The following is a 16,241-nucleotide window of genomic DNA, read 5'->3' as shown; positions in this document are numbered from 1 at the left end:
GGTCCTGTGGACGGGGGGCGCCTTGTGGATGGGCGGCAGCTTGTGGACGGGCGGCGCCTTGTGGATGGGCGGCGGCTTGTGGACGGGCGGCTTCTGGACGCAGCTCATGGACAGCCCCGCCTCCAGGGCTTTATTCTCCAGCGGGTGCCAGAAGGGGTGTTACCTTCATGGTGACTGACTGGCGAGAAAACCAATCTGCTGATCTCAAGTTTTTTTAACCTTCATAACTTTTGTAATCTTCCACCGAACGGAACAAAACTTGGTGGCTTGGAGCGGAGGAGAACGATGAGTAAGGTGGCGAGTAATCCTAGTGATATAGGGTGGCGTTTTTGCGCAATTTTAATTACAACGCAGATCAGAAGTGGTCAAGATGAGAGGATAGATAGATAGATAGATAGATAGATAGATAGATAGATAGATAGATAGATAGATAGATAGATAGATAGATAGATAGATAGATAGATAGATAGATAGATAGATAGATAGATAGATAGATGAAGATGTGGAAATGTTGGAGTAACAATTTAAAACTGTTCTTAGCAAAGGTTAGGACGTTGCTAAATGGAATCTTTCAAGATGATTGTGAAATCTCTGATCTACTGAATGTACCAATAACCAAAAATTATAGACTTAAAATTATATGACATAATACTTGAAAATGACATCCAATTACTCAGATTGTTTTTAGATCTGAAAGTTTCAACTTAGAGAGAGCCCGAAAAAGTTGAACGCATAAAGAATTGTAAAAAAGAATTGGATGAGTGAATAAGAATAGCAAACTGCTTGGGTGTCAGATAACTCCAGGGCTGTCTTTAAAAAAAAACAGTGCAAAGATTAGAATTTCAATTGCTGCATTCTACACTATACGTTTCTAAGATATTATGAGATTGTTGGTCTTCTTGCATATGGCATGCACGGCCCAACAAAATACTACATGTGCATGTTGAGTTAATTGCATTAGTCGAAACAGGGTGGATCACATAAAGGTTGCAATTGTTGGTGACAATAGCAGATTAGCAAACTCATGTAAAGACATAAAGTATTATAGTAATTTAACGTGTCAGGTAGCTTCTCTGGAGAATATGAATTGGGTTTTTTTTGGGTCTGGACCTTTCTTCAGTCTGACCTGAAACATTACCTATCCACATTCTCCTGACCTGCTGAGTTACTCCAGTACTTGGTGTATTTCTTTGTAAACCAGCATCTGCTGTTCCGTATATTTAATAAACTCAAGTTATGTGTTACGAAGGATCCCGTCCAAAACATAATTTATCTATTGCCTCCACAGATGCTGCTTGACCCATTGAGTTACTCTAGGCTTTTGTGTAATTCAAGATTCTAGCATCTGCAGTTCCTGTGCGACCATCTATGCGGTTGTGTCTGCAGTTTCAACAGAATTCCTCATCTGTCACATTGATTACTCTTATTTTTTTGTTGAAGAGCCACATCTCAAAAGTAACACTATTTGGCTCTGTCAAAAGATTATGAATTTATAGATCCATTCTACAAATTTGTGCACCTAACATAAGTTGACACTCCAGTGCACTAACTAGGTCTCAGTGCATTGTCTTTCATGAGATGCTATATTCAGGCCTTATTAACTCTTCCAGTTATCTCATACTACATGCATCTCACACTACAAGGCAAAGAAGAGCTAATGAGCTTATTTTTTTAGAGAAAGAGCATGAAAACTGGTCCTTCGAGCAAGCCAACCACTGATCACCCATTCACATTAGTTCGATATTACCCCACTTTCTCAGCAACTCTCGACACACCAGGGACAATTTACAGAGGCGAACTAATCTACAAACCCGCACGTCTTTTGAATATAGGAGGAACCCAGAATCCCCTGGGGAAACACAGGCGGCCTCGGGGAGGACATGCGAACTCTGCGCAGACAGCACCCGAGGTGAGGATCGAACCCAAGTCTCTAGTACTGCGAGGCAGCAGCACTACCAGTTGTGCCACTGTGCTGCCCTGGTCTCTTGGCCAGCCATTTAAAAATAAAGTAACTCAGCAGGTCAGGCAGCATTACTGTAGAACAATAGGAACAATGGATAGGTGATGTTTCGGGGCGAGACACTTTCTACAAACTCTAATCCTAATTTTGTTTCTTTAGAGTTTTACTTTATTACCAATTAATCAATTGGTACGTTTTCCTCTGAAGAAAGAAAGGCCAGTCCCTACATTTCATAGATTGCTGAGGAAAGCTCAAATAAAGAATAATTTTATGATGGCAATTGGTATGGGGTATTTTTAACATAGAGATTGATAGGTTCTTGATTAGTAAGGGCATCAAATGTGATGGGGAGAAGGCAAGAAAATGGGGTTGAGAGGGAAAAATAGATCAGCCATGATCAAATGGAAAAGTAGACATGATGGGCCAAATGGCCTAATTCTGCTCCTATGTCTTATGATCTTATTATTGCACATTCAAAGGGAGGGAAATAAATTAACAACCCTTTGGGATACGTTTTTGGGATACGTGAGGAAACCGTAGCATCCAGAGGTAGAACATGCAAACTGCACACAGACAGCACTCGAAATCAAGATCAAACCCGGGTCTCTGGCATTGTGCCAGCTATACCAGCTGCACCGTTGTGCTGGCCTTATTAATATAATGTAGAATGAACTAAATTGGCTGAGAATTGGCTTCTGTAAAGGTAATGGCCTCAGAAAGTTGATAAAATGGATCTGAACATGGTTGCAAATGCTTCAGCTCACTTTTAACACTTGCACTGACTTTAAGATAGGCATGTTTTTGGAACTATTGCCGCCTCTTGGCTGTGTAACACTCCATTGTCATTCGTGACTAGGCTGAAGAGCCATTCTCTGTGGAACGGTGTCTTACAAATGTTTATCTAACCAAAAAGATATATAATTAAGATATGCACATTTAGTTTAATCCTCTGTGCTCCCCAGAGGTTTTTGTTTAATTGCTGTTGCACTTTAGTTACTAGAAATGCCTGAAATAATCATTGTCTTAACCAGAGATAGATGCAAAGTACTGGAGGAACTCAGCGGGTCAGTCAGCATCTCTGGAGAAAAAGGATAGGTGACGTTGGGACCCTTCTTCAGTCTTCTGACTTCAGTCGGAAGAATGGTCCCAACGCAATACAGCACCCATCCTTTTTTCTCCAGAGACGCTGCCTGACCCGCTGAGTTACTCCAGCACTTTGTATCTATCTTCGGTGTAAATCAGCATCTGCTATTCCTTTCTACACAGGGTCTTAACCAGGACAGGTTGGTAAATGAACATTATGTTCCACCACAGTTCTAGTAGTGCAGCTGTCAAACAAGACATTTTAGCTTTTATTATTTTACACACACACACCATGTTTATTTTCAGGAACCATTCCCCATTAATAACCAAAAGGTCAGGCTGTGGATCTGCTTCTGGATCTCTGTGGGTAGTGCTTGCTAAATGATCACTAAATGACGGAATTTAGTAAGCAAGCAACCTTGTTAGTGGACTCCGTTGTAATCCAAGCATCTCTATCTCATTACACCAAGGTACAATGTGCTGACACACCAGTGAATTATGCCATTATACTTCCATTTATAACAATGATAAAAAATAAGTGCAATTGTATTTAAATAGAAATCTAAAATTATTGATGAACCCTGATATTATATAGAATTTTAAGTTACAGGCTCCATCCAAGGGATAAGAAATGCACACAAGTGAAATGACAAAATATTTTTTTTTTCATCCTTTGTGGTAAAGTTGTGTTTCTTTAAGAGGATTGATATTTTTACATCATACAATCTGATATCTTACTAAACTTTGAAAAAATATTATTTTTTTCTGAGCCTACTAGGAAGTAATGGCTGTTATTTTGACACATTTGTCACCTTTACCCTGAGGCAGCTGGTTATGATGCTACAAGCACATAAATGCAGCCAAAACATGTCCTCTGTTGTGATTTATATCAGCAACAGAAGGGGTGATTCATCGGTAGCAAGTCGGGTTTTTTTTGTGCTTTGAAGGCTGAATAGATCAGCACCAGTACATTCAACATCTGAACTACCCTATGTATGAAAATCAAATAAAATGTGGACATTTAATGGAGGACAAATTGGGCATGGGAATGTCAGTTGAGTGGACATTATAGGATCCTTGAAGAATTACAAATGGTAGACATGCATGCACACTACCGTAATCTGCACTGGCCGCCATCTTGTGAAGTTGCTCGTACACACAACTTGTAACAGTCACGTTGATGTGATGCCAATGACATAGGTTTGGAGATCCAAGCTCCAACCAACATCTCATTTCTTAATATCTTTGCAGGGTCTGTGTTCCAGTCACAAGGCCACCATTTAGTGCCCATTCCCAATTCCCCTCAAGAAATTAGGAATTAGCTTTTTTGTACTGCAGCTGTTCACATATTTATAGGTTTTACACTTTAGAGATACAGCATGGAAAGAGGCCCTTCAGCCCACTGAGTCCGTGGCAACCAACAATCAATCTGTACACAAACACTACCCTACACACTAGGAACAATTTACAATTTTACTAAAGCCAATTAACATGCAAGTCTTTAGAGTGTGGGAGGAAACCGGAGCTCCCGGAGAAAACCCACGCAGTCACAGGGAGAACGTACAAACTCCACACAGTCAGGATTGAACCCGGGTCTCTAGCTCTGTAAGGCAGCAAGTCTACTGCTGCGTCATCATGCCATCCCATAATCTGAAGAGAATTGAGAAACTAGGGTTATTCACCCCAGAGCAAAGAAATCAAGGAGTGATTTGACAAAGTTTCGTAAAGTCTTGTATTGTTTTATGGGCTAAACAGAGAGTAACTGTCTCTAGCAGGCGAGGAATCAATGAACAAATGATACAGATTGAACGTAACTGGCAAAACTAGCAGAGGACAGATTAGGACAAGAACTACAGTTAGGAATGTTTATGGTCTGGTATTCACAAACTAACGCAGCTGTGATTTTAGCTACAGAGCCACTGAATGCTTGAAGGAGGGGCAATTTGAGAAAGATTAAGAACGTGTAAGTAGACCAAGCCACAGATCTTTTCGAGCTGTGGCACTAAGACGGAAGGACGAATGGTCTACAGTAGACCATTCTATGATTGTGCAATCGGGGTTGATGTCTAATAGAGGCAGTTCCATGAGGGGAGAAGCAAATATCAATTGTTGAGAAAGGCAAGATATGAGGGCAAGGAGCCACCATCAGCACTTAAATGGCAAATTAACAGTGCAACTTGGCAAAGAACCAGATAAATATTTCCTCCTTAAAAAACCCATCATCCCTGTAAACAACTAATATATTGTTTTCTTACTTGTAACCTTTAACAATGCATGGTACCTTGAGCGGTGCGCTCCTGCCCAGCACTATACTTTCAACAAATAGCTCCCACATAAAATGCCAACTGCAATATTTGTGTTTGCTCCCACATTGTTTGCTCTTTCTATCTGTGGGTCTATGTTTGCTCTCCATACTAACGTGATCCTTCTCATTGTAATCTCTCGGGCAGGAACCAGTGAGTTGATTGTCAGCTGAAGCTCTCTAAAAAGAACCCTATAATTTACAATGAATGGTAATTTCAATGTTCATTGATCCCGACGGCCTTGCTTAAGGTTGCTGTCTTTTCCATTCCTCAGAGGAATATGATCTCCCGGTTTCCAAAGATTTTAACACCCCTTCGCATTCCCATACTGACCTTTATGTTCTGGGCCTCCTCCACTGTCAGAGTGAGGCCACACTCAAATTGTAGGAACAGCACTTCATATTTTGCTAGGGAAGTTTACAACCTAGCAGTAATAACATAGATTTCTCTAATTTCCACTAACCCCTGCATTCCCCCTCCCCTGCTCTAGTCACCCTACTTGTTCCACTCTTGTATCCTATCATTATCACCTCTTCCCCAGCCAACAATGGGCCATCATGGGCTCCACCGTTCCTTGGTCTTCTGTTGCCAGCCCTGCTTAGTACGGGCCTTTTCTAACCTCCAGTTCCCTCCCCTCTACTTTCAGTCTGAAAAAAGGTTTCTGATCCAAATCATCACCCGTCCTTTTTCTCTTCAGATGTTGCTGGACCTGCTGAGTTACTCCAGCACTTTGTGTCTATAATCCTAGCCATTTCTAGGTTCCAGAGTCCACCAAAGATGATACTTCCACTTGGTCTGCATCTGGCTCTCTCTGTGTGACCTAAGCCCATTATTATCCTTGAGCAGACAAACTCCCTTCCAATAATGATGTCAAGGAGGACTGTAGCCGCATTTCTCATTAACTATTGCATGTAAATCAGGATGTGCCAACCTGTGAGGCAATATTTTGAATCATCATATTAGGTATACCTATATATCAAATGTGTAGAAAGAAACTGCAGATGCTGGTTTAAACCGAAGAAGGGCACAAAAAGCTGGAGTAACTCAGCAGGTCAGTCAGCATCTCTGGAGAAAAGGAATAGGTGATGATTCGGGTCGAGACCTTCAGACCGAGAGTCGGGGGAAAGGAAACAAGAAATATCTGTATAGACAGTGATATAGAGCGATATAGAACAAAAAAATGAAATATATGCAAAATAGTATCGATGATAAAGGAAACAGGCCTGCGGGTTAGGTGAAAACAAGTTATAGACGATGAGACTCAATAAGATAACTGAAGCTGGTACGACGTGGTTTTGCAGACAATGAAACTCAAACGTCCCAGGTTTGACAATCATTTCATTATTGATTACTTAATAATCTATATAATCAAAACTCTGATCGTGACCACTTCCTGTTTGCACTGCATATTGATTTTAGAAAAAACGCTACCACTTATGGCTGTGATTTTTTGCCATCTTAATCAGAGTCCCCCTCCGCTGCGCAGGACAAGAGGATTTTTCCCATCGATGAAATGTAAAAGACTTATTAATGTTTAAAAAATGTTGAGATTCTCTCTCCTGTCAATCATGCCATGAAGGCCACGCCCCTTCTGGTGGAAGGGGAGGGATTATATGGGAATGCTAAAGTTGCCTTTGGTTTGAAAATGCTAAAGTTGCCTATGGTTATTGAAAAGTGCACTTGCGCTTTACGGCCTTGCACCCTACCTAAAGTGGCATGAAAGTGCACTTGCGCTTGGTGGCCTTGCACCCTGCCTAAAGTTGCATGAAAGTGCACTTGCGCTTGGTGGCCTTGCACCCTGCCTGAAGTGGCATTTCAAGGAATAGCCGTGAGTCAACTGCCAGCACACCAGCCGTAAGTGAGTGAGCTACCAGCCCACCAGGCTTGAGTCACTGAGCCGCCAGCCCAAGAATCCATTTGGCCCACAATATCCATACTAGCCCTCTGGAAACCAGTCCTTTCAGCCCACAGCACCCATTCTAGCTCTCCAGAAAGCCCCTCCCCCCCCACTGGCCTCCAATATTGGAATTGGTGGAGAGGTGGAATATCGCATATAGGGGACCAGCCCTCCCATGTGAAGCTGGGACCCAATGGGCCCCACTTCGTCAAGTGTAAGATTAAAGGAACAAAATTGAAATTTAGAACCACCCCTCCTACAACTTAATCTGTTAATTCTCTATATAAAGTCCACTTCTGATCCATCACCACATCCCTCAATTCCCTTAACATTCAAAATCCACAGCCTCACATCTTGATCACACTCCACAACTGTGCATTCACTGCCTTCTAAAAGTGACAAACATTCTCAACACAGACATTTCTCTTCATCACAATATTAAATAACTGTCACCTTATCCTAAGACAATGGCAGCTTCAGCTTAGAAGCATTGGAATTGAAAATACATTTTATTCATTTTCAGTTAATTTTGCACCACTTGGAAAATGGGTCTGCCATTTCTGTGTTCGAATCTCATAAGTGCAGCTGATATTTTTCCCATCTCAATCACACACATAATCATACATTGAAAGTTGCATTTCCCTTATTCCTGGCAGAAATTGGAGCTTCATGATCATGATCATCAACCGAGGAACTGGGAGATCATTGCACAGAACACAATGACATTCACGCCCTTTACATAACCTCCATGCCATGGGGTCAGTATTATGGGGATTATTTTGTTTAACTTATTGGAACATAGAATATGGAAAAATAGGAACAGGAATTGTTCCGGAAGTGGCGGCGCAGTTGAACGGCTGCAGCTCGCCTGCAGTCCGTCTGTCTTTACTTTTTTTTGTTGTTTTTTCTGCCTTGTTTTTAGTCAAATTTTAGTTATTAGGCTGTGTTATGTGTGGGAGGGTGGGGGCTGAAACATGGTTTTCTGTCTCGAATGCGACTCTTCTTGTCGTATCCCCCCTTCTCTGCCTCCGTCTGCGCTGAGTCCTAATGGCTGAGCTGGCGGCCTCCAACTGTGACCGACCTCGAGGCTCTGGAAACAGGGGCTGAGACGGCGCTCCGGTGGCTGAGGTGGCGTTCCGGCGGCAACCTGGATCCAGGGCTCGGCCGCGGGCCAGTGGATGATATCGTCGTGAGCTCGCAGGTCACAGGCTGGTGCCTGTTTTCCGGTGCTCCCACGGCAACAGCTGTGTCCGCTGGACTGGAGGGCCGGCCGCGGAGCTTGAACCAGCCCGTTCGCGGAGCTCGGTTGAGCCGCGGGACTGACTACCATCGCCCGGTGGGGTATCGCCTCAGCGCAGAGGGAGAATGAGGAAGGAAGAGACAGTAACTTTAAGATTTTGCCTCCATCACAGTGAGGAGGTGCCTGGTGAACTCATTGTGGTGGATGTTAATTTGTGTTTATTGTGTGTTTTGTTGTTTATTATTGTATGTATGGCTGCAGGCAACGACGTCTCGTTCAGACCAAAAGGTCTGAATGACAAATAAAGGATCTAATCTAATCTAATCTAAAATCCAAGTTTGTATAACCCCCTTTACCCCCATTCTGTACGATTGTGATGCATCCTCTATTTCAATAGCATAGTGCTTCTCTCTTCCCATTCCAATGATTCTGCGTAAGTCTACAAAGACGTGCAGATTTGTAGGTTATTTGGCTTTTGTAAATTGTAACTTATCCCTAGTGTGTAGGAAAGTGCTGATGTATGGGGTGATCACTGGTCGGCAGGGACTCATTGGGCCGAAGGGCCTGTTTGCAACTATAACTCTAAAGTCCCAAGTCTAAATCTACCCATCCCTTCCTTAAATATCCTCCAAACATGGATCCCTTTGGCAGCCAAAGACCAATGGCGCTCAGACAATTTGGGCTCCAAGTCAATTAAAAAACACGTCATTGTTACCTTCGCCATGCAGCCAAATCGTTTAGCCTTCTTGTTAGATATGGGGTTTTTTTGCGAAAAGCCCTTTAGAGAAAAGGACCATATCAAACTGAGCCAACTCGAGCTGGTGACTCAGCTGCTTATTGAAAATCAATTCCTTCGGAAAGTCATGAGTGACAATAACAGCCCCTGTGGTCCATGCTATAGAGGCTCAGGACATGAAAAACAACATTCCATCCCTTTTCGACTTCAACTATAAATGAGGCTCTCACCAGGGTCACTTCTATACCCCGTAACTCTGCTCTCACTCCCCATCCCCCCATTCATAACAAGGGCAGAGTCCCCCTTGTCCTTACCTTCCACCCTACCAGCCGTCACATTTAACAGATAATCCTCCGACATTTTCACTACCTCCAATGGGATCCCACCACTGGCCACATCTTCCCATCTCTTCCCCTGTCGGCTTTCAGCAGAGACCGCTTAGTCCCTGGCCAATACTTCCCATCCCACCAAAACCACCCCCTCCCCTGGTATTTTCCCTTGCAACCGCAGGAAATGCTACCCCACCTCCACCTCCTACAACCTTATCTATTGCATCTGCTGCTCTAGGTGTCAGCTGCTCTACATCGGTGAGACCAAGCATAGTAGGCTTGGCGAACGCTTTGCCCAACATCTCCGCTCAGATCACAATAACCAGTCTGATCTCCCGGCGGCTCAGCACTTCAACTCCCCCTCCCATTCTGAATCTGACCTTTGTGTTGTGGGCCTCCTCCATGGCCAGAGTGAGTCCCACTGTACATTGGAGGAGCAGCACTTCATATTTCACTTGGGTAGTTTACACCCCAGCAGTATGAACATTGACCTCCAATTTCAGGTAGTGTTTGCTTTCTCCCTCTTTCCCCTCCCCTTCCCAGCTCTCCCACAGCCCACTGTCTCCGCCTCTTCCTTTATTCTTCCCGCCCCTCCATCCCCTCATCAATCTAAAGAAGTGTCTCGATCCAAAACGTCACCCATCCATCGCTCCATAGATGCCTACTTAACCGCTGAGTTTCCCCAGCGTTTTTGTCTACCTTCCATCCCTTTTAAGTGCCTCTTGACTGCTGGGAAAAAAAGATGCCATGCCCTGCTGGGAAAAAAAATCTCAACATGCATCCATTTAAAAGGAAGGACCAGTCAATTCAGCGTTTGCTCTGGAACACATGTGGTGTGAGTCCTGAACAGTCCTAGTACATACTGTGTCCATGTGAACATGATCCACACATCGAATATGGAAATCCTTCATTATGTTGTACTAGTGAATCACCACTTTGGTGCTGTTGACTTCCTCAAAAGCGCATTCTAATATCTCCCGAAGAGCCACGCTCCCACCTGAAATTCATTCCATTTGTGCCTCAAATAGTGGGCTGGACATTCAGTTACTTCCGCTCTTGGCTCTCTCGTGTCCAATATAGCCCCACTTTCTCCCATTTTCTTCAGGGCAGCATGGCGGCGCAGCAGAAGAGTTCCTGCTGTACAGCGTCAGACACTCGGATTTGATCCTGACTACGGGTGCTGTCTGCACAGAGTTTGTACATTCCCCCTGTGATGGCATGGGTTTTCTCCAGGGGCTCCAGTTTCCTCCCACACTCCAAAGGTGTACAGGCTTGTTAGGTTAATTGGCTTCAGTAAAATTGTAAAATTGTAAATTGTCCCTAGTGCGTAGGCTGCTGCTGCTGTGAGGGGTGATCACCGGTCGGCACGGAACCGGTGTGTCAAAGGGCCTGTTTCTGCGCTGTATCTCTACGCTAAGCTCATTGAAACAGAGTAGCAGCAGCAAATTGCAATTAAAAATTGTAGCTCCTTGTAAAGTAGCTGTGATAGGTATCCACTGCACCATCCTGATTCCATGAACTGTGTTCAATAGAGCAGCACAGATCTGATCATAGCAAGTGACCACAAAGATAAAGGTCACTGTCTTTAGTTTTGCAGTCGGTTGTATGTATCCCTTCTTGCTGGAAATAAGGATGCAGAAGTAAATGCAATTGGCACAATTTAACCTGTCTCCAGTATGTTGGTTTAAAAAAAAGTAACTACAGCTGCTGGTTAATACGAAAGTTATTCGCAAGATGCTGGACTAACTCAGCAGGCCAGGAAGCATCTCTGTAGAAAATGGATACGTGACATTTTAGTTTGGAACCCTTCTTCAGTCCCAACCCGAAACGTCACCTATCCATTTTCTCCAGAGATGCAGCCTAACCTGTTGAGTTTTTCCAGAATTTTGTATCCATCTCATTGCCAACTTATTAAAGTTGGCAATGGCTCCATTAACTGAATAGTGGGAGGCATCATGTAGTATATGTATTGTTTCCTGTAATTGACAATAAACGCCAGAAATGTTTCACCATTAAGTTTTTATTTACCTAGTTTATACACCCATCATTACTTCAAATGCCAGTGACAGTAATAGAATAACTAGTGAAGAAGACCCAGTAAGATGGCCAAATAACACAAATGTATTCCAAGAGAAAGTACATTTCAGTAACATTAGTTGATTCTCGAACCCAATGCTGCCCCACTCGCCCCACTCTCCCCCCCCCCCCCCCCCCCCCCCCCCCCCCCCCCCCCCCCCCCCCCCCCCCCCCCCCCCCCCTGGGAAGGATGCGCTGGCCCTGGAGAGCATCCAGAGGAGGTTTACAAGAATGATCCCAGGTTGAGTGGGGTAACTTATGATGAGCGTTTGACGGCACTGTGCTCACTGGAGTTTCGAAGAATGAGGGGGGACCTAATTGAAATGTACCGAATATTGAAAGACTTAGAAAGAGTGGATGTGGAGAGGATGTTTCCACTAGTGGGAGAGTCTAGGACTAGAGGCCATAGCCTCAGAATTAAAGGATGTTCCTTTAAGAAGGAGATGAGAAGGAATTTCTTTAGTCAGAGGGTGATGAATCTGTGGGATTATTTGCCACTGAAGGCTGTGGAGGCTAAGTCAATGGATATTTTAAAGCAGAGATAGATAGATTCTTGATTAGTATGGGTGTCAGGGGTTATGGGGAGAAGGCAGAAGAATGGGGTTAGGAGGGATAGATCAGTCATGATTGAATAGCGGAATGGACGATGGCCAAATGGCCTAATTCTCCTCCTATAATTTATGATTGAAATGATATAATCTTGATCAAGAGTCAAGTCAATAGTGTTTTATTGACATATGTACCGAAGAGGGGCAATGAAATTCTTACATAGAAATTATAGGCATCTGAAGATACCTAACCACATTTCATACATTAAAGACTGAAAACAATCGATGAGACTTTTTGAGTTCCACCTTTTTCCCACTATGATGATTAATGTATAAAGAGAACTTCATGCTTAATTACTACTCTGCTATTCCAAGCAGAAAGTCTCTAAATTTGTCACCAAGGTGGTGCTTGTAGTCTCTTTTGGTTTGTTGTTTACTAAAGCAAGTAACAAGGAATGTTTGTCACCAACATAACATCCTCTCCACGAATGCTGTAATCCTGTATCAAAATCATATCGCTACAGTACTCACAGTACTTAAAGGCATTCTTATACATATGTTCTGCGATACCCATTTCTAAATCCCTGAGATGATGGTTTATGCTGGTTCGTGCTTGAATAAGTCATTAGCAATGATGAGAAGCACCCTTGCTCTACTTATCAAAGCAGGGAAAGATATAATGTCCTGCCAATAATTTACTAAGGTGTAAGGAATTTACTAATTTATATGCTTAATAAGGGTCAGGGATTAAGGGAAGAAGGTAGGAGAATGGGGTTAAGAGAGAAAGATAGATTAGCCATGATTGAATGGCAGAGCAGACTTGATGGGCCAAATGACCTAATTCTGCCCCTATAGTTTATGAACATTCATTCATGTACTGTAAGGAATTTTTGACAAGCCTGTTTCATTGTGCAGAGTATCTAATGAGAAGGACAGATGGAGAGGCATCTCAGTACAAGCTCTAAAGCACAGCTGAGCCCGTTGGTTCCCAGTGCTGCACTATCCCACCAGTTTTCCTTGTCCTGAGAGGAAAGGACAGTTTACTTTGCAATTGGATCAAGTGGCCCATGGACCTGGGGATGGATTGCATGACATTTTACCCAAGGAGTCAGCAGCAGCATAGTCACCCCTGAATCATTCTGGTAACGCTTACCAGGCTCCATGTCCTTGTCATCCTTCTTACTGAGCGCTATCCAGAATTGGACACCAGATTCTAACGGAATCCAAACCAATGAATCAAAAAATATTTAGCTTGACGTCTTTGCATCTTTTTATGAAGTTACGCATGCCGTAGGCTTTCTGTTGCAGACTGAGCAATTTGCCCTGCGTCCTTCAGAAATGTCATTATATAGAATAGATCCTACAAAGCTGGAGGTCAATCTCTCCAACGGCGGAACGGTGGCGTAGCGGTAGAGCCTACAGCGCCAGAGACCCGGCTTCGATTATGACTACAGGTTTGTCTGTACGGAGTTTGTACGTTCTCCCCGTGACCTGCGTGGGTTTTTTCAAGGATCTCCGGTTTCCTCCCACATTCCAAAGACAGGTTTGTAGGTTAATTGGCTTCGAGAAAAATTATAAATTGTCTCCCAGTGTGCGTAGGATGGTGTTTCTGTGTGGGAATCGCTGGTCTGCGTGGGCCAAAGGTCCTGTTTCTGCACTCTATCTCTAAACTAAACTTTCTCTAAATTAAACTACAGTAAACCATTTCATAAATGTTTTCAAAATATCTCTATTCTTTGAGAATGAGAAATATCCTAGTGTCTTATTGAGAAAAGGCGCATTTGTGTTTAGATAGATATTTCTGATTTTAGCCATGCTACTTGTAGTTGGGTCTACTACAGCACCAACATGTCTTATTCTGAGCCTTTGAAATTCCTTGAAGACCATGGAAATTTAGAATCCAGGTCAGGATGATTGATGATATCCAATATACGGAACTCAAATACTGTTTCAGTGGATAGGCACAAAATGCAGGAGTAACTCAGTTGGTCAGGCAGCATCTCTGGAGAAAAATAATAGGTGACACTTTGAGTTGGAACTTTTCTTCAGACCCAAAACATCACCTATTCATTTTATCCAGAGATGCTGCCTGACCCGTTGAGTTACTCAAGCATGTTTTGTCCATCTTCGATATATACCAGCATTTGCAGTTCCTTCCTATACAGATTCAGTCATTTGGGATTCACAGTCCATGACAGGGATACAGGCCCTTCTGCTCACCTTGTTCATTCAACCAAATTGGCATATTGGGCGAGTCCCCTTTGCTTACATTTGGTCCATGGTCTTCTAAACCTTCGCTATCCATATATCTGTGCAATGACTTTTAAAAGTCACAATTGTATCTGCTTCTATAGCTTCACCTGGCAGCTTGTTTCATATATAGGTTATCTATCCTCGGAATAAAAAAAGGTTTGCACTGAGGTTCCTCTTAAATCTCTTCCCTCTCACCTTTAGCCAATGCTCTCTCATTTTAGAATCATCTGCCCTGTGACAAAGACTGTGAGCATTCTCTTTATCCATGCCCCCATGATCAGTACACCTCAACAAGATCACCCCTCAGCCTCCGACACTCCAAAGCGACAAGTTTGTGGTGCTGACATAAATCCAGTCCAATGCCAAAGCTATTTCTTTAAATTGAAAATGCTACTGCATGCTTTCAGCCTCTTCTGTTTTGCATATTTTAATGTTACTGAAAATAGAATTTATGACGAGTTGCTTCCTAGTCATGAAAGCCCATTGATCAACCTTACATCTTATTCTCCCAATATGTTTGGAATATTGTGAGGAAAATGACAGCCAAATCAAAAGCTAACAAATGATTCCCAGAGTGTAAATCCATGGCTCTCATAGCTTTATCATATCATTTCAAAGTTATATGAAAACATTGAGTAAGAAAGATTAATGATTGTAGATGAATTTGCAGTTAGCGAAATAACTATTAAAATTTTCACACCAAAGGACAATTTATAAAAGTAATGTATTACACTTAATTTAAGTCAGTCCCCTATGAAAAGAACATGCTTCCACTCCAGATCTCTGGTTTCTGATAATAACTAATGCGGCCAATGTGATTCCCACATATTCTGCCACAGAATTTTTTACCAAAGCCAATTAACCTACGAATCTGCACATCTTTGGAATGCAAATGGAAACCAGAACTCCCGGTGAAACCCACGCAGTCACGAGGAGAACATACAAACTGCATACAGACATCACCCGCAGTCAGAATTGAACCCGGGTCTCGTGCTGTAAGGCAGCAACTCTACCGCTGCACCACCTTGCCCGTTAATTTTACATACAAATTAAATATTTCTGTTAGCCAAATTATTTTTTTGCATTTAGGTTAAGTTCACTCTATTGTCCTTAATTTGTTTTGTGATCATATATGTGTCAACACTAATGAGCTTTAATCAGATTCACTGTATTCAATGTAATCTATATCTCAATTTTCAGTTCAGTTCAGTTTAGTTTTATTGTCACATGTACCTAGGTACATGGAAAAGCTTTTTGTTGTGTGCTAACCAGTCAACAGAAAGACAATCCCGACGAGGGCAGGCCAACCTGGACAGGGTTTGGGTAATGAGGAAGGATTAGTTAGCGATCTTACTGAGCAAGGCCCCTTGGGCAACAGTGACCATAATATGGTGAAATTCTGCATTTGGATGGAGTTTTTGGGTAATGGCAGCTTATTCTTTAATTGTTACAAATGCACTCGACATTCTTTTTTTTCCTTTTTTTTTCCCCCATTGTGGGCTCTCACATGCAGCCTTCGCGTTGTTTTGGATGGCAGACCCTGTATGTATTTTTGAAACATATATTTTGAAATATGGCTAATGGTGATATTGATGGAGGCTGTCCTGTGAGGTTTATATAGTGTGGGCATGGCTCAGTCTCTGCAAGATGGAGAAGGGAGAAGTCACGACTCGCTGTCTTTAGTGGCATTGCACCCTGCTTGAAATGGTATGAAACTGCACTTGAATTTGGTGGCCTTGCACCCTGCTTGAAACGGAATTTCAAGGAATAGCCGTGAGTCAACTGGCAGCCCACCAGCCATGAGTGAGCTGCCAGC

This window comes from Leucoraja erinacea, chromosome 4 (genome assembly GCF_028641065.1).
Source record: "Leucoraja erinacea ecotype New England chromosome 4, Leri_hhj_1, whole genome shotgun sequence".
NCBI lineage: Eukaryota > Metazoa > Chordata > Chondrichthyes > Rajiformes > Rajidae > Leucoraja > Leucoraja erinaceus.
Note: the sequence above shows the minus strand (reverse complement) of the source record.